Below are 20867 nucleotides of genomic sequence, written 5' to 3' on the forward strand. Positions count from 1 at the left end.
AGGGATTTGGCCTTTTTACTTTTTGTTTTAAAACTATTTCACATCTGTCCTGAATAAAACATTATGGATATACGACTGATTTTTACACAGGATCAATGAGATTGGGACTAAATTTACACATAGTCAATAACAAGTATACAACTGGCCATATAACATGGCTCTACGCAAATCTATCATTTATACAATTGTTGGTTTTGCTTATTTTATGTCTCTCAAGAACAGACTACTTTCAACTGATGAAAATATCTATTAGGTGGGTATGAAAAGAAGCTACTATAGGGAGGTCAAATTCTGTCTAGCTCAGTCATTTTATAGTTGAAATAATGTCTGGGGTACAAAAGAGTGGGATAAGTGAAAATGGAAGGGAGAAAAATAAAACAAAGCAGCAAATCCACTGTGTTGAACAAAGGGACGCCACATGAAAGTTTAAATGCTTTATCTACACAAATGCATACAGTTTAGTGCTTTCGACCAAAAAACAAACGTCTTTTGATGAAGCACAAAACTGTATGCATTTGCGTAGATAAAGCATTTAAACTTTTGTGTGGTGTCCCTTTGTTCAACACAGTGGATTTGCTGCTTTGTTTCTACTTTTATACCACTGTATTGAGGTAACTGAGTGCTTTTATCCTTCAAAGAAAAATAAAACAGTTTATAGAGCTAGTAAGCTACACTACTGTATGAAATGACACACAAAAAGAAATTATGTCTTACCATAACGTTCCATCTGAGTTATTGATGATCTTCCAGTCATCACTGATGGGTTCAGTTCCAAGCCCTCGGAACTGAGTCGGCCTTATACCAAACTTGTGTGCACCAAAAACTCTCAAGCTAACCTGCTACCCACAATGCCCTTTGCTCAGTTACCTCAGATCGAGTTTGCATGCAACATATAGAGAAAGAATAAGCCAGAGGCCATCTCTGCGCAGAAACCCTAATACACTACAAAGACCGAGAAGATACACCAGGAACCTTAGGAGGGGGTCGGTGGGAGGGTGTGATGACTGGAAGATCAACAACTCAGATGGAACATTATGGTAAGACATAACTTCTCTATCTGAAGTTGTTAATCTTCCCATTCATCACTGATGGGATTGAGTCCCCAGCTACTTGGAGAACCTGGGTGGCCCTTATGGAAGAACATTCCTGAGAACCATTAAGCCAAAGGCCGCTCTTCCCCTGGAGATCAGATCCAATCTGTAATGTTTGATAAAGGTGTGGGGCTTAGCCCAAATGGCAACTGCACAAATGTCATCCATGGAGGCCCTAGAGTGGAAGGCAACAGATGCTGCAATAGCCCTAAGTTGAGTGAGCTTTGATTTGGACCAGCTTAGATCACTCCGTAAGTGAATATGTGAAAGCGATGCAACCCCTGAGCCATTTAGACAAAGTAACTTTTCACACTGCACCTCCCACTCTAGGGCCAGCAAAGGAAATATAAAGCTGGTCTGACTTGCAGAATGATTAAGTTCTGTCCAGATAAGAGCGTAATTGTCTATGAATATCCAGAGAATGCAGGCAGTATTCTCCCTTGTTTTAATAATTTGGGAAAAACACAAGGAGCTCACTGGACTGGTTAATGGGAAAGTCTGAAAGCACTTCGGGGAGGAAGGATGGGTTAGTTCGAAGTGATACTCTGTCTTTATGAAAGTTCAGACAAGGGCTCTTGATACATAATGCTTATAATTCCGAAATTCGTCTTGCTGAAGTTACAGCTATCAGGGATAAGCATTTCCACGATAAGAATTTTAGATCACAGGTGGCAGCCAGCTCAAACAGGGGCAGAAAGAGAGCCTGCAGAACCCAGGACAAATTCCATACCTCCACCAGCTGTCTGATGGGAGGCCTGCTGTGGAAAATACCCTTGAAGAATGTCTTGCAAAGATGAGAGGAGATAAGTGGTACTCCTTCAGACCTGTTATGGTAGTTGGAAATAGCTGCTAGAAGGACTCGAATGGTAGAAGCCGAGGCACTTTTGTCGAACAGCTCAGCCAAATAATGAAGAATAGTGGCCATGGGGGCTGAGAATGGGTCTAGCTCCTGGTTACGTGACCAAATAGAGAATCTTTTCCATTTATCCTTGTAAAGTTTTCTGGTGGATTGGTTTATAGGTTTGCACTTTTCTTGTTCCACTGAGGAAAGCCATGTTAGGCTGAAACCTGTCTAGATTATTGAATTGTTCGATATGTATTAAAACACTTAAGTTTTATCTTAGTGTTACTGTAGTTTTGTTGCTGATATATACTGAGTTTTGCGCCGGCATTTTTTCAGTTACTGATGGTTTATGAGAAGCCAAAATAATATCCCGGACAGGTGAAGAAAGGGTTTCTTGCCTGGCAATTAACGGAAGTGGAGAAACCAAGCTGTCAGCTTGAGGGTGGACAGATTCAGAGGAATCAGCACTTATGGGTGAGAAATTAGGTCCTGACAAGTATCTAGGTTTCCAAGGAGGTCGTAACAGATGAGGTCAGAGGAAGGGAAACCACACATGACGAGCCCAAAATGGAGCAATGAGGATCACTTTGCTTCTCAACTGAATTGCCTTCCGCAGAAAGAGGGGAATCAGAGGAATCGGAGGGTAAGCATAAAGGAGACCTGTGGGCCATTCGTGGACTAGAGCATCTCTCAGTGACTCCCCGAGAGGGGGAACGTGGGCAAAGTAGCCGCTGCATTTTCCATTTGATGGAGAGGCGAAAAGGTCGCAGCATGACTGGCCCCAGCGACTGAAAATTTCCGTCGCTACACTCAGGTTGAGAAACCACTCATGCGGATGAAGTACGCATCTGCTCAGTCTGTCTGCAATCACGTTGGAGCTCCCTGGGATATGCGTTGCGATCACGAAGCGGTTGGAAGCTGTCGTCCACTGCCAGATTCCCATGGCTTCGTGACAAAGGGGGTAATTCTTGGTCCCTCCCTGTTTATGTACCAGACCACAGACATGTCCGACTGGACAGCAATCGTTCTGGACGGAAGAAGCGGATGAAAAGCTTGCAAAGCCAACAGCACTGCTCTTAACTCCAGGACGTTGATATGCAAACTGACATCTACATCGGACCACGTACCTTGGACCGACTTTCCCTGGAAGTGGCCCCCCCCCACCCATCAGGGACGCATCCGTGGTCACTGTGGCCCTGGGCTGTGGAACCTGGAAGGGACGATACCAAAGATATTCATCTGTACGCATCCACCAGAGGAGATCTTGTTTGCAAATGTTGGTGATGGGAATCTGAGTTCGGAGGGGGGTGGTGGAAATTGGTTATCCACTGGGCCTGAAGGAGCCATTGCAGAAATCTCATGTGTAGTCTGCCTAAGGGGACTATGGGGATGGCTGCGGCCACAGATCCTAAGGCTTGAAGAATCTCCCTTACAGACACCTTGCTTTGGCAGAGTATCACCTGAACTTGTGCCCAGTGTCTCTCAAGCCTGTGGGGAGGAAGAGAAATTAGGCTCGACAGCGTGTTGAATATTGCTCCTATGAATTCCAGTTGATTTCTGCCAGTGTATGGTGATGCCTAATGACTCCGCTGGGGCCAAGGTGTAGTGGACGGCCCTGACCAGGAGATGCTTGGTGGGGGCGGAGAGGAGCCAATTGTCTAGATATGGAAACACCTGGAATCCCTGAAGTCTCAGATGAGTTGTTATCCCTGCAAGACATTTCGTGAACACTCTGGGGGCCAAGAGACCGAAAGGTAAGGCTCTGAATTGGTAGTGATTGGCTCCCAGCCAGAAGCGAAGGGGGCTCCTGGAGCGCTTGTCTATCTTAATATGGTAATACACATCCCGGAGATCTAATGAGCACATCCACACACCCTCCTGCAGATAGGGGAGGATGGATTGAATCATGACCATGCGGAACTTGGTCTGAACTACTGATTTGTTTAGATGACTGAGATCTAGAATGGGCCTCCAGTCCAGTTTTCTTTGGCACCAAAAAGAATCTTGAGTAGAACCCTGATCCACACTGATCTGAGGAGACCTTTTGGATGGCTCGTTTTTGAAGTAGCTTTCGTATCTCGGGAAGCTGCCTCCTCCCTTTGACTGAGTGGAACATCAGGAAGGGATTTTGGAGGTCTTGGATAGGATATTAGTGGAATATGGTAGCCTCTGATAATGATTCTCTGCACCCACTGATCGCTCGTAATGGACAGCCAGGCATCTTGGTGCAGAGAGAAACGCTCCCCGACTGCTTCCAAAGGAAAGCAATCGGGCAGCGACTCAGGAATGCTGATATGGTCTACCTGAGAAGGAATCTCTGGAGCCCTGGTTCTGGGGACCCCCTCAGTCCCAAAAGGGACATCTTCCATTATTGGAACCGCCTCTGCAGGAGTCCTCAACACGTGCATCTCAGAGAGGACCTTGAGACATCTTGTGCCACATTTTTCCACTCCTCTGGTTTCTGGAGAATGAATGCTGAGGTTTGGAGAAGCGTAGGCCAATGACAGACAAGGTCTTCCCGTCTTGTTCGCACCTGGCTAGTGCATCCTTGACCTTCACACCAAACAGAGCAGAGGGCTCAATAGGGGTATTTAGAAAGGAAGACTTGGAGTCCACGAGGTCACAGATGTGCATCCAGGCGTCACTTCTCATGACTACGCCTGCACCCACAGCTGTAGCTGCTCCTTCGGTTGCCTGAGACAGCAACCTCATGGATGAATTAGATATGGATCCTAGGGTAGCAAGCTGGGAAGCAACCTTATCTCTTGCTCCATCCGATAGTTGACCAGCGAGGGTTCCGGACAGTTCGGAGACAAGATCTCTCTGAAGCCTCGTAAAATGTGACAAAGTTCAGAGACCTAACCGCAAAGGTCACTGATGCAAAAACTCGCTTCCCTAACCTGTCCACTGCCCGGGACTCTGTTGGGCGGGTGAACAGCAGGACTCTCTTCTACAAGGTCCTTTTTCCTGGCAGCCGCCACCACCACAGCGTCTACTGGCTAGCCTCTGAACCAATGGGGCTGATCCTCTGGAGGGGAAGAGTACTTTTGTCTGATCTCCTGGGGATGGCCTCAACAGAGCAGCGTTCTTCCAAGCCCGTTGCATGAGGAGTTTAACCAGCTCATCGTCGGGGGGTCACCCAAGAAGTAGAGGGCAGAGAGCAAAAGGCCTGCAGGAATACGGATTCCTCTGAGGAAGGGGTTGAGGGCTTCCAGTCACCCCTTTGTTTCAAGATTTCCATGATGTCCCCAAAGGAGACAATCAGAGGGCGACCGTGGGGACCCTTCCCCATCATCGTAGTCCGTATCCTCTGTGAGTGACTCCTCCGGGGAGTCAGTCTCTCTCCTCTTACACACCCGTTTCTGAGGAGGTTCTTCAGTGGGAAAATCCGAAGAAGACTCAAAGTGAAATGCCATGAACAGGGGTCTCTCCTGGGCTTTGTGCTCTTGGAGTCCGGGGGGGGGGGGGTGGACTTTTGACAGCTGTGGCTCCGAGGGGGAACTGGGGGAATAACCAACTGTGGAGGATCGCTGGCAGCAAGTGCCCTCTCAATCACCTGGAAAGCGGGCCCGCCCGAACAGGAATGGTAGCCCGGAACCGAAAAAGACAGAATCGGAACGGGGGTCACACCCTGCTTCAGACAGACCACCCCTGGGGAAGGAGCCTCAATCAATCCTGGAGCAGTAGTCACCTTCTGCTCCGAAGTTGGGGCTGACATAACCGACACTGGGGCTCAACCCCCACCAAGCATGAGATTGAGGAAGGGTGGATTCCAATGGAACCGGCACCCAAAGGGATCTCGGAGTCTCAGACAGAGTTGTTGTCGGCGCCGAGGAAGGAATTCCTCTAGTAAAAGTTGGATAGATGAGCCTTGGAACCGAGGAGTCCAAGGGAGGAGAGTAAGTAGGGGTTGCTGGAGAAATTGATCCAAAGCCAGGAGTTGTAATAGGGTCTAGGCTGATTTGAGATTCCCCTAGCAGTCAGCAGTTGATCAAAAAGTCATACCACATCCAATTCGGAAAGGCTCCTGGTGGATCTCACCGATGCACCTGAAGGGGAGTCAGGCTGGCCCAAAAAGGGGCTGCAGGCTTGTCCGGCAAACGGGTCCACATTGGATGAGTATAGGATCCATGGTGTGCTGCACAACGGCACCAACGATTCCAATTTTGCAACAGGTAATAACGGTATGGTCGGAGCAGTGAATGGGCTCGAAGCAGAAGTCACTATAGGAGTGGACGATAGAAACAGTTCTGAAGACGTCAGAACTGATAACGAGGTCGAAACAAGGAAAGTCAGTGCCGATAAAGACATGGAAATACTGGTCGGTATCGAAGACGTAATACTGGTCGGTACTGAAGACATAGGCGGTGCCGGGGTGGGCGCCAATGAGACTAACTAGGTAAAAAACTTCATTGGAGAAGAGCTCTGAGCCGATGTGGTAGTCTGCACAGAGGAGGAAGAACAATGTTCAGACGACCTATGGGCCTTTGTGCTTGTGACCTTTACCTCTGTCACCAGCCGGTGAAGAGGGGTCCGATAGAGGACATTTCTTATCAGAAGCAGGAAGGGGTGAGACCTCCGTCGCAGAAATGGCCTCCGAGAAAGGCAAAGAAAACAGGCCCTTTAGAATAAGTTTGTTACGACGTTCATTTAGCTTCCGCTGATTGAAACTGACGTTTATTTAGCGTCCGCTGACTGAAACTAGCACAGATATCACACGGGGGTTGCTCAGACAAATGTGGAACCCCCAAACAGTCAACACATTCCTCATGGAGGTCACTATTTGGCAGTTTACCACTACAAGAAGAGCAGTGTTTAAATCCCGCAGTTCCCTTCTTTTCAGACATTCCAAACACACACTCGCACACAAGGGAAAAAGAGAGGAAATGGAGGAGAGAAAATGTAAATAGCAACAATGGTAACAAGATACCGTAAAGGTAGAAAGTAAGAGATACCAAGAAATTACCAACAATGGTGAGAGAGAAATACCTGTGGGTAGAGCAGTAGCAATATAGAACAAGAACAAGTTATAAGGAAGAAAAAACTTTTTCTGACTATTAAATATTTATGAGAAAAGCACTTACCTGGAGAGCTCTGTGAAACGCTGCTATATGGCTGTGCGGCAAATGAGATCTGAGGTAACTGAGCAAAGGGCATTATGGGTAGCAACTTAGCTTGAGAGTTTTTGGTGCATGCAAGCTTGGTATAAGGCTGACTCAGTTCCGAGGGCTCAGAACCTAACCCATCAGTGATGAATAGGAAGAAGATTAACAATTTCAGATCAGAACATATGGGAGAAGGGTCTAATGGGATAAAAACGGCTTAAAGGCAGAAACGAATGCCTTTTTTTTTTTTTTTTTTTACTTTGTCAATACAGGTAAGTGGACTGTTTGACTATACTTTAAAAATCACACAGCTTAAATTCAAGCCTGATGTCCTTAAACATTAGGGTTCTTGCAAAATATGCCAAATATCTTCAACATGGACAAGGGTCTTTAAATAGACACTACTTTCTTTGACCTTGCAAAAGCCTTTGACTTGGTGGACCATCCCCTTATAGTCAAACTTCACTCATCTCAGCTGGAATCAGCAGACTCTCTTCCACGGTTCAGAAACTTCCCAGATAGCAGAGAATTTAAAGTCCAACTGGAGCCTCATTCTCGCCCTCTTCACCCCAATCAAAGGAGAACCTCAAGGATCCATTTCATCTCCTCTATTTTCCTGTTCAGTAATCACCTACTTACATACAGGCCTCCCACAGCTTAATATTCTACATGCGAACAACACGGTCCTCTACAGAACCAATCCTTCCTCTTCCTGCCATCAAAACTGAACTTAAAGATAACTTTTCTCTCTTCTCTCACTGGCTATTCCATGCCAAGACGACAAACTATGATTTTCAGTACTAGAAATAGTCTACTGACTCCACTCAATGGGCTATCCAGCTTAACAACCATTTACCATTGGTAACAAACACTCACTTCAAATACCTAGGCATATGGCTTGACCAAAACCCTATTACCAAATCAGTCAACTCTCTCTCTTTTTTTTTGTCTAAATTTCCCACTTCCTCTTCTCTGCTACCACAGCAGTCACAGGCAAAAATATTCTTACTGGTAGAACTAGAATACAGACCCTTAAAAACAATGGTCCAAGTTTCCAAGAAAAATCTTATATCCCTCCAAACGGCAGTTAAAAATATATGTAGATTCATTTCACTGAGCCACAAGAGAAATCAGTGAAATGACCTTCAAAGGCAAAAATGTCTCACAATTAATCAAAGGTGCACCCCCCCCTACTTCCAGCCTCCCTTGCCTATAAACTCCTAAACTTAGACCTCCTAGTCTTTTTTGCCAGCAAATTAACAAAGATACACTGCCTATAACCCAAAATAACAAATCACACTAAACTCACTCGCTCCTTACTAACCCTCTAAGAATAGACTTTGTGGTGCTGACCAAGGGAATTCCTCCCACTAATGAATGCAATCAATTCGCTTCCCAGCAAGTCCTCCTTAAACAATGCAAAATAAAAAAAATCTGAATCATGAAGCCTACTGTAAATTCTATACAACAGGTAGCATAACATAATCCCAGTTTCACGCTCTCAAGACTATTCTACCCATAACATCTCCCCTGCCTTTCTCAATTTTCTTCACCTTCCTCTCACTCTACCTTAACTATTGCTTCTTTTCTACTTTCTCTCCTCCTGTACACCTAACTGTACCCATTTGAATACTTACGATGCATGCTGCATTTGGAATCAGTTCTGTAATTTGGCTTACAGTTTAAATACGGATAGTGTTCTACCCAGCTATCAAATTAACATTAAATAACAAATTAAGTCACACTGGAAGCAAACAAGATAGAGTTTTCAGGGACATGGCTTCAAGCATTTCTATAATATTAAATAGCAAAATGTCAGTGGCTCAAAACGTAGCACACAAACTCTTCATCATCCTGGAAAATCAGAAGACAGTGTGTTCAGTTCTTACTTGAGTCAATCTCCAATACTGACACTGCACTGCAGCAAGAAGGTGGTGCTGTATTCTTAAGGTGTCTTTATTTCTTGGCATGACATCATCATTCCCTGATGGTGGTAGCTGAGGTGAATGCAAAAGATCCTGTGCCACTTTATCAAAAAAAGGCACAGTAAACTGAAATCAGACTAAAACCATAATCGCAAAACGTTTACATCATCCAAACTTAAATGAATTCTCAAAAAGTAATCCCACTCATTCTCCCATCATATTTTTTCAGTATTTAATATTAACATTCATTTTCCACTTGTATAGTATTTTGATGGAAGTACAACTGTGCAAGTTACACTTGCCCATAACAGATGATATCTGAATTACTCACTGCTGCAGTAGTCTTTAGGCTACATGGGGTTGTGTCTTGCCCAAGACAACCACCAGGCAAGCTTCCAAAAGATCTGGTTTGCTCTCGTACTTCCACTCAGAATACTGACTGTTCAGTCCTAAGGAGGGAAAATCAATAGAGTGGAAAATCTTCAGGACTTTCCTGCCAACTTGTGAAGCAGCAGCTCAGAGGATTTACAAGAGCAGCAGCCAGCACTTCAGCTCATTTATGGTAGACAAGCCCCCTTTGGAAGTACCCTTCCAAATGGAAAAGTTAATTATTGTACATTTATAATAAACTAAATTAAAAAAAAAAACTTATTGCATTTAGTGGTCAAGAAACCTATTTAATATGGGAGGCTTCCTATCAGGGACCACTATTTCTGGCTTTGGCTAATTTGGAGGCTTATTGCGGGACAAAATGTACAGCTTATGTAAACAAAGGATTTTTTATGTGGAGAAGTATTTTAACTTGGACAGGAAACACTATGGGTTATGCGATGATTGTGTTCATGCAGTGACATCTTATCTGTTGTTTTTTTCCTGTCACACAAAATAACTTTTAATCCAGAAGAGCCTTCAGGATCTCAGCTTTGACATCCTCAGGTAAATTCTAAGAAAGTAGCCAGGCAAATCTCAACAGGACTCAGTGGCAGCTGCTTTAGAAACCTCATCGAGCAGTGCCACTGATGCACTTTAGAAAATGCTTGCTTACCTATGACACAGGACATACTAATGAATTCAGAGATGGCTCAGTCTCTGAAGAATGGAGGTCAGCAATTGACTCTCATATTGTCAAAGGAAAGCAAGAAACAGATGTGTGAGCCTGACAATTCACTATTCTGTAGGCTAAAGTGGAAATGGAACAAAACTTCCTCCTAGCCTATCTAGGTTTTTCTAATCTATCAGAAAAAGTACAGTTGTGTACCTACCATAAATGTAGATGTTAGAGTGTATTCACTGTTGCAGTCATTACACTTGGATTATCCTGCTGGCAGGCTACCCGCAGTCGGCCTGAATTCCAAAGTCCTGGTCCGGCGTCGGTTGCTGTCACCTCTTCCCTGACGTCAGTGCACCAGGGGTATACAAGATGCAGCCGACGCCATTTTCTTCAGTTTTTCTTGCCCCAGATGTCAGGTGCCCCCCAAAAGATAGGCAATACATATTGCTTATAGAGACACACAGCAAAATAAAAATACCTTCATCTACAAGCAAATACACCACATAGGTTGTATAGGATAGAGAAGTATAGATAAGTCCCAGCAAAGAAAAGGGGGGATGAAGGGTGGGTAACCTGGATTGCAACAGTGAATACACTCGAACATCTACATTTATGGTAGGTGCACAACTGTACTATGTTCATGTTTCACTGTTGCAGTCATTACACTTGGGTTGAATCCCAAAGCTGAGGTAGGGCGGCTGGGCCTAAATAGGATTAGGAGTGGCTAAGAGGCCCTGCAGAACTGCAGTGGCAAAGCCTGCTCTGGATTTGGAGTAAAGAGGTAAGTGATTATGCTTGGTAAAAGTGTGCACTGAACTCCAAGTTGCAGCCTCTAAAATATCCTTGGTTGGTACTCTTCTGAGAAAGGCTGCTGAAGTGGCTGCTGCCCTGTTAGAATGTGGCCTAATATTCTTAGGCACTGACTTGCCATGCTGTGCACAGCAGAAACGAATGCAGTGTCCTAAACATTTTGAAATAGTCTGCTTTGAGATAGCCTTTCCTTGTGATCCTGCAGCATATGCTACAAACAGTTGCTCAGTTTTTCTGAAAGCTTTTGTTTTGTCCAAATAGAAGCGTAGCTGTCTGTGTATGTCCAAAGAGTGCAGAAATCTCTCCCCTTTATTCTGGGGATTTGGGTAAAATGTTGGCAAATGAATGGTTTGGTTAAGAGCCACAGTGGATACTACCTTTGGCATAAATGTTGGGTTTGTCCTTAGAGAAACCCTGTCCGGATGAAAAATGATGAAAGGTTCCACTGCCATTAATGCCTGTAACTCTGAGACTCTTCTTGCTGAAGTTATTGCTAGGAGCAGAGCAGTTTTCCATGATAAGAATTTTATATCTGCTGTATTGCCTGGTTCAAAAGGAGGCAGTGTGAGTTTTTCCAAGACAAAATTGAAGTCCCATGTAGGTATTGGTGCTCTCCTTGGGGATCTTATGTTTTTTGCCCCTCTGAGGTACTGTCTTAGTAGTGGGTGAGAGAAAATAGGAGGTTCCGTATTGTAATGAGATGAAATGGCAGAGGCATGGATCTTAATTGATGAGAAGGATAGGCCTTTGTCCAGCATCTCAGTTAGGTATTGTAAAATCTGAGGAATATTTGGAACAAGTGGTTCGAGTCGTCGTGCCTGGTTCCAAGCACAGAATCTCTTCCATTTTTCTGCATAAGATTTCCTGGTGCTCGGCCTCCTGGCTTCTAAAATGACATCCATAACAGCCTTAGAGAGAGGTGCGGTCTGAGTGGCTATATTATCTGCCATGCAGCCAGATTTAGGGTTCTGAGTTGACTGTGCAGAATCTGATTGTTTCGAGTCAGAAGATGAGGAATTTGAGGTAAAGTGCAGGCTGGGCCTTGAGACAAGCTCTTTAGGATTGGGTACCAGTGCTGGCGTGGCCAGTCTGGGGCAATCAGGATCATTTTTGGTTAATCTTGTCTGACTTTTAGGAGCACCTTGGGAAGGAGAGGTAGTGATGGAAAGGCATATACTGTTAGGGTTTCCCAGCTGAATGATAGAGCATCCACTTTCCATGCTTGTGCGTGATAAGTCCTTGTGCAGAATCTCTGTAGTTGGCAGTTGTGAGGGGAGGCAAAAAGATCTATGTCTGGGCATACCCATTTCCTTGTTATTATGCTGAAGACGTGGATTTAGTTTCCACTCGTGAGGAACCATGAGGTTTCTGCTTAGTTCGTCTGCCAGAGTATTTTTCTTTCCTGGCAGGAATTGTGCCTGCAGATGTACTTGACAGGTCAGTGCTGTGTTCCACAAAGTCATGGCTTGCCTGCAGAGTGGGTAGGAATGTGTGCCCCCTTGCTTGTTTATGTACCACATCACTGTGGTATTGTCTGTCTTTAGTAATATTAGTCCTGGATGAAGTAGATCCTTGAAGGCTGTAAGGGCATTCTGTACAGCAAGCATCTTTTTTTGATTAATGTGAAGATGCATTTGTTCTGCGGGCCACGTGCCCTGAATACATTTTCCTGCCATGTGTGCCCCCCAGGCATAGTCCGGCGCATCTGTTATTAGTGTCTGCCTGGCTGTGGGTAAAGTGAAAGGCTGTCCCTTGCTGTGGGGACAGGCCAGTGCCCACCATTGAAACTCCTGCTGCAGGCAGGGAATAAAAGTTATTATTGGCTCCAGGCTGTGGCAATGTTGAGTCCAAACACTTTTTAGATACCATTGTATTTTCCTCATTTGCAGTCTTGCATATGGAATTAGTAGAATGCAGGATGCCATGAAGCCCAAAGCCTGCAGAATTTTTCTTGCAGGTAGCTGGGTCTTTGTTGCCATCATTTGAAAGTAATGAATCAGTTGCCTTTGCTTGTCTGGCGTGAGATAAGCCATCTGGGCAGTTGTATTTAAGCTTGCACCCAGGAATATTATCTCTTGAGAGGGCACTAGTTTTGATTTCTTTTCGTTTAATGTGTACCCTAGGCAAATTAGTAACCTGTTTACAAACGCCAGCTGCTTTAGTAGAATGTCCTTGCTCTCTGCTTGAATAAGGCAGTCGTCCAAGTAGGGATATACCTGAATTCCTTTTTGTCTGCAAAATGCAATTACTGGTGCCAGGCATTTTGTGAAGACCCTGGGCACAGTAGATAAGCCAAACGGCAGAGCAGAGAATTGGTAATGCATTGAGCCAGCTATGAATCTGAGGTATCTTCTGCAAGATTGTCTGATTGGGACATTTATTTATTTTTTTTATTTTACATTTGTTGACCGGGCTAGTCTAACTGGATATATGTCCATTTTCAGTAGAGGCCCGGGGAGAAAAGCTCCAGGAAATAACATACAATGTAACAAAAAATAGCATAAAGACAGTCCTATGCAGCGATAATTACAAGATCAAAAACAGTTTTAAACAGCTGTAGTTATAACAGAGTGTACACTAAAGAAATTGTTAAAGAAAACTATAAAATATAGAAATATATATATATATATTTTTTAACAAGGTACTCTTATTAGGAACAAATCTTAGTAGGTCATAGTTTACTAGTACACTTGTATAATTTATATGAGAGAGAAGGATATTAAAGTAATTTAAGAAGTTTAGTATTTGGAGAAGGTAGAAGATCAGAGACAGGAAAATGTTAGTCAGGGTTACAACAGAAGCATAACCAGTGGTTATTGAAGTAGTGTTTTAGATGTCTTTTAAAAAGTGGGAGAGAAGTCTGAGATGTAAGGTCAGGTGGTAATTGATTCCATACTTTTCCAACAGAGTTAGAGAACAAGGAATCACCTGCTAAGTTTTTAGATGTAGTAATATTCATAAGCATTTTGTTTGAGGATCGTAAATTTTTGAGATTACTATATGGTGTAATAAACGTAGAGAGTACGGGAGTATTTATTGTTGGGCTGATTAAGGGCCTTGTGAGTTAATGAGAGTTGGTGAAATTGTATCAGATTTGGAAGTTCAAGCCAGCCTAGTTGTTTTAGATTAAGACAGTGATGAGTTCTATAAGGGGAGCTAGTAGCAAATCTGGCAATGTTATTATAGGATATAGCTAGTTTGTTAAGATTCTTTTTGGAGAGGTTAGTGTAGATGGGAGATGCATAAAGAAGGGTTGAGAGTAAATGAGTTCTAGCTATAGTGGATTTAGCTAATGGTGTTAGATATGGTTTTATTCTATAGAGGGATCCTAATTTTCTGTTGACTAGTTTTACTGTGGTATTTATGTGTGGATCAAAGTTGAGGTTATTATCAATTGTGACTCCTAAGAGTTTAGTGGTCAGATCAGGGGAAATAACGGCGCCATTATTAGATGTGAGGGTGAAGTGTAAAGGGGTAGTCTTTTGGGTAGGAGAAGAGTAAAAGTTTAGTTTTTTGGCGTTTAGTATGAAGCAGCGGTTGGAGAACCAGTTTTCTACTATACTAAAAGCTTTTTGTGTTTGGGAGTGAAGTTTATCCAGAGACGAGGCTGAGCAGACAATAGCAGAATCATCTGCGTATTGAATATATGTGGAGAGTGGAATGGCTGAGTGGAGGTCATTGATGTAAATGGAAAACAGGTATGCCTCCTTGAGGTCCAAAGTAACTAGCCAAGCCTTCTTGCCCAGCATGGGTAGAAGTTGCTGCAGTGTCAACATTTTGAATTTTGGAACATCCAGGAAAGTATTTAGAATTGACAGGTCCAGTATTGGTCTCCAGGCTTTGTACTTTCTGGGTACCAAGGAAAGCCTCGAGTAAAATCCTTGCCCCTGTTCTTGTTGTGGTACTTTTTGAATTGCTCTCATGTCCATGAGAGCAGAAATATGTTTTTGTGTCTCTGCCCATTGATTTTGTGGCAGGTCTGGCATACCTTTTAACCTTGGAAGGGTGTGAAAGTGGAACCTGCAACCCTGAGAGACAATATTTAGTACCCATTTGTCCTGGGTGATCATGTGCCAGTTTTGTGCGAAAAGTGCTAGCTTTCCCCCTAAGGGTGCTGCCAAAAGGTAAGTGCTTGGCATTTGTAGAGGGAAGTCATTGGGACTGTTTACTGTAAGGTTGTGATTTGTCTTCTCCACCTTTGGGGGCTGAAGCACCACATTTGTTTAGGTCTGTATGAGCCTTGGGGCTGAGATCTGCCTCTTAGGCGTCTGTATCTGCCTCTTTGTGGCCTGTCTGACTCTGGAAAGGCCAAAAAATGAAGCACCAAACCACGAAAACCACAAACCAAGGCAGAAAACCAGGAACTGTCATGAAATGTAACCCAATTTTATTCCAAAGCCATACAGATCCACCATCGACTTCAATGACAATAAAAACAGACAGCACAATTTAATTTAAAGTTGAGCGCGCTTTCTCCTTGTTACAATAACAAAGCTTCTTCAGAACTAAAAATCTCAACCAACATTTCCTCATATATTAATAGCAATCAATGTGTTAATTGCATCTAATTAACTTTGCTATTCATTTTAAAGTAATACATTGCCATACAGGCTTTAATGCTGTTACAGAAAAATGTATTGCATGCAAAAAGTATTTGCAGTTATATACAAGAATGTACAAATTAAAAAGTTTTTCTAATCTAAAAATTTAAATTAAAAAAAAAAAAAAAATATATATATATATATATATATATATATATATATATATATATATATATACACACACACTTTGAAATCCCCTCACATTATATAAATGCATCTACATAAGTGTAAACTAATTCATGCAAACATTTCCCCTAAGTAATACATTTTCCTAAATAATCAGCCTAATTATACTATTGAAATTGCTAGTGTCATGAATAAAAAATACAATTGCATAACCTACGTAGTAAGTCTTAAACCAAGACAATTGTCTTGTATACACCCTAAAGTATAATGACACCTTCCCTTTGTTTAAAACAGCCAAATATATGTCTATCTTATATTGAATTTAAACCAAATTTAAATGAAAAATTCATAAGGGAACATATCTAAAACTATTTATAACTTAGCCTGTCTTAACCTCAACACACTCTGTATGCTAATGCTATCATTCAGTCCAGGGGGTCTACTGGCATCCAATTTGAGTTGCCAGAATAGCTCCCTGTATTCAACCCTGTTACCCCCCCTGGGATCCATCACTACCTGCTCAATGACCGCAAATTTAATATTCATATTTTTGCATGTCAATGAGTGTTTGTAGAAAGCATTAGACTCTTTCCCTTTTTTTGTTTCATATGAGTGTTCGTAAATTCTTTTTCTTAGGGTACGTGTAGATTTACCTATATAAAAACTGTTACAAACAGTGCATGTTCCAATATATACAATACCTTTTGTACCACAATTGTAATGTCTAGATGGAACCAACTTATACTTTCTAGATGGAATGTAAATATCTTGTTGATCTAAAATATGTTCACATTGTCGACAGGACCCACATTTGTATGTACCTTTTTTGCTATTAGAATTCCATGTCTTATACAATTCATTTATCTCAAATAAATCTTTTAAATTCTTTCCTCTTTTTCTAATAAAAGTGGGATGATTAGGGATGTAATTACCAATGTCGTTGTTCATTTTTAATATTGGCCAATATTTACTAAATTCCTTCCACAATATTGGAAGTATCCGAAAAAGTATGTATCATAGCTTGACTATAATTTTCCTTTTCTCTTTCCTTCTTTGTAACCATCATGTCATCTTTCTGCCCTAATAGTGGAAAGTATTTATTCTTTCTCTCACTTATTACTTCAATTAAAGTCCGTTAATAAATCCGGGTAACCCCTTTCCAAAAAACGTTTCTTTATAAATTTGACCTCCTCCAAAAACATCCCATCTTCACTCGTCATCCTCGATGCCCTTTATCAACTGTCCTTTTACTATACCCTTTTTCTGAAAATGTAAATATGCGTTCGAAAAAGTGGATTTTCTGTATAATTTTGAATGTAAAAAATTGTGTGAGTCCTTATATAAAGTGACATCTAAATAATTAATACTTGTTTCATCAAAGGTATGTGTAAATCTCAAAAATTCTGTACAAGAATTTATGTATTCATAAAATTGAAGAAATGCTAACTTAGACCCTTTCCAAAAAATGCAAATGTCATCCAGAAAACGGGTGTAAAATAAAATGTGTTGCTTCCATGTTGCGTTAAAAATGTATTTTTTCTCCCAAAAATATAACACATAATTTGCGTAAATGGGGCACATGCTGCCCCCATCGCAACACCTTTCTTTTGTTGAAAATGGTCACCATTAAAATACACAAAATTGTTCATCAATACTGTCTCGGTGAATTCTATAATTAAATTAACAAGGTTACCATTTAATCCAGATTCCATACTTAAAATGTCACGAAACCATTCCAGTCCTAGCCTGTGAGGGATACTCGGAAATAATTCCACCACATCTACAGTGACAAAGTACAACTCAGTGTCAATTTTCCTTGTTGGGATGTTTCTCAAGAATTCCCAAGAATCTCTACTGATGTGTGGAACTGAGTTAATGAAATGTTTCAATTGTGTATCCAAAAATATAGCCAGGCATTCTATAATACTCCCCCCTCCAGCTACAATGGGTCTGAATTTAAGTGGGTCTAACCCTTTATGCACTTTGGATATCCCAAATATAACAGGAAGCAGAGGATTTTCTACATACAAGAAATTGTACAATTTTTCATCTATACTACCTTGAAGTAGATGATCCATTAAGTAATAATTAATCTTGGAATACACAATGTTTATTTCATTACAGGATACTATCATATAATGATCAGTATCCTGTACAATATTATGTATATAATTTTCATACATTTCCTGGTACATCAAAACCACCCCTCCGCCCCTTGTCTGGTTTCATCACTCTAATTTTTTCTTCGCTCAATTTTCTCAATAATGTTTCTTCCTCTTCTGTCCAGTTTTTATTGTTATAATCCTTATGGAAATAAATTTGCCTCACATCTCTTTCAACCATCTCTTCAAAGACTTTCAACACAGAGTTGGTGGGGGGGTTAAATATACTTTTTTGTGTAAATTCTCCTTCATGTTGTTTTTTCCTTTGAAATAAACATTCAAGTTCAACTGCCTTATAAACAGTTTAATGTCAATTAGTGTATTAACCGTAGAACCAAATTTGGTGGGCACAAAATGAAAGCCCTTTGTAAATAACTTAAAATAAACAGTCTATAATATTGTCAGTAAAGTTGTATATAGTAAAATTGTCTTTCTGACATATACAATGTACATTAGACTCAAGGGAGTCACTAGTACTGCTACCAGAATTAGAAAAAAAATACTTAACTCGTTTGTCAATATACATGTATCCTCCCCTGGAATCCCCCCCCCTTTCCCTGGGTGGCAGGGGGTTCTGGTAAGAATGTTTTCTTACTTTCTCGGCTATCCTCTTGCTCCTCCTTACCCCTTCCTGCTCTAAAGGGGATTCATGTGTTTTGTGGTTATCAAACCCATTTCTCTGATGTTCATTAATCGTGTTTGCTGTAACCTGGACCCTGGATTCATTAAATTTATTAAAATTATTAAAAATTGGATATGCCCTGCCATTGTTGTAATCATGCAGGTCCCTATCCAGTTTCTTTATCTTTCTATTAATAACCTTGTCATAAAAATTATCAATTTCTTTAAAATAAATTGTCATATTTTCTAGTGTCAAAATTTTCTTTGTTAACTTCAAACAATTTAGTGTGTAATTCATTAGTTTCAGCTATAAGCCTTTCATTCTGTGTCTCATAGTCTCTAACCATATATTTCAACACTTCCATACCCGTGTTATTAAATAATTCAGTCAATTGCTTATACAACATCGAATTAAACTTCACATTATTTGGATATTTAGTTATTCTCAATCCTTTAGGTATTCTTTCAGCTGTAATGCATTCCTTCAAGTAATCAATTTCTAGTTGGTTAGATTTTAAAATGTACAGTTTGTCTTTAAACAATTTAAAAGTTTCATCAAATGGTTCATAATCCTGGTTGAATGTACATTCGTTAAAATTAAAGTGTTTGTTACTCCACGAGTTAAAATTAAAATGAACTACCTCGGTTGTCCTTCACATTACACCTGATTTCAGGCATTAAGTGAACTTTACTGTCCATTTTATTAACAGTATTCTGTTTGTTAACCTCAGAACTACCGCTTCTCTCTCGCTGTGGTAACCCATCCACGCAGTAGCACGCCGACCCATCTCCGTCTCCATACTGCTCTTTCAACATATCCCGATTCCCCAGGTATGTCGCTTTGTTTAAGCGACGATTTAGAAGTATTGTCTAAAACCTGGGTTAACATCACAATTACCTGTTGAAATTCTTTTCTTGTAACAGGCGTGCTGTCATCCCCCCATAAGGTCCTTCAAAATTACTGGTGTGTCCACAAATACATCCGGTTCCACTCGCTCTGCCATGGCCACAACAAAAGCAAGAAAGTCCAAAAAATGAAGCACCAAACCACGAAAACCACAAACCAAGGCAGAAAACCAGGAACCGTCACGAAATGTAATCCAATTTTATTCCAAAGCCATACAGATCCACCATCGACTTCAATGACAATAAAAACAGACAGCACAATTTAAAGTTGAGCGCGCTTTCTCCTTGTTACAATAACAAAGCTTCTTCAGAACTAAAAATCTCAACCAACATTTCCTCTTATATATTAATAGCAATCAATGTGTTAATTGCATCTAATTAACTTTGCTATTCATTTTAAAGTAATACATTGCCATACAGGCTTTAATGCGGTTACAGAAAAATGTATTGCATGCAAAAAGTATTTGCAGTTATATACAAGAATGTACAAATTAAAAAGTTTTTCTAATCTAAAAATTAAATATGTTAAATTAAAAAAAAAAATATATATATACTTTGAAATCCCTTCACATTATATAAATGCATCTACATAAGTGTAAACTAATTCATGTAAACATTTCCCCTAAGTAATACATTTTCCTAAATAATCAGCCTAATTATACTATTGAAATTGCTAGTGTCATGAATAAAAAATACAATTGCATAACCTACGTAGTAAGTCTTAAACCAAGACAATTGTCTTGTATACACCCTAAAGTATAATGACACCTTCCCTTTGTTTAAAACAGCCATATATATGTCTATCGTATATTGAATTTAAACCAAATTTAAATGAAAAATTCATAAGGGAACATATCTAAAACTATTTATAACTTAGCCTGTCAACCTCAACACACTCTGTATGCTAATGCTATCATTCAGTCCACGGGGTCTACTGGCATCCAATTTGAGTTGCCAGAATAGCTCCCTGTATTCAATCCTGGATTCCGAGTTACCCCTCTGGGATCCATCACTACCTGCTCAATGACCGCAAATTTAATATTCATATTTTTGCATGTCAATGAGTGTTTGTAGAACGCATTAGACTCTTTCCCTTTTTTTGTTTCATATGAGTGTTCGTAAATTCTTTTTCTTAGGGTACGTGTAGATTTACCTATATAAAAACGGTTACAAGCCGCTCTCAACTTTAAATTGTGCTGTCTGTTTTTATTGTCATTGAAGTCAATGGTGGATCTGTATGGCTTTGGAATAAAATTGGATTACATTTCGTGACGGTTCCTGGTTTTCTGCCTTGGTTTGTGGTTTTCGTGACTCTTGAAAGGACCAATTTTTAGGCGGCCAGTTTCTGCTAAATCTAGGTGGCTGAACCTGTAAGAAATCCTTTACTGTCTGCATTGATTTTGCTTTATCCTCCATTTTCTTTAACACCTCGTCTGCCTTAACACCAAACAAAGTATCATGCTGTAGTGGAGCATCCAATAATTTTACTTTAACATGATCAGGTAAACTTTGTTCTTTTAACCAAGCATGCCTTCGAATAACAGAACCTGTAACTGCGGCTCTGCAAGAAGCCTCTAATGAATCAAAAGCACATTGCAGAGTATGCTTTCCCCACTTGTTCAGCT

This window comes from Protopterus annectens, chromosome 9.part0 (genome assembly GCF_019279795.1).
Source record: "Protopterus annectens isolate FY-2018-M chromosome 9.part0, PAN1.0, whole genome shotgun sequence".
NCBI lineage: Eukaryota > Metazoa > Chordata > Ceratodontiformes > Protopteridae > Protopterus > Protopterus annectens.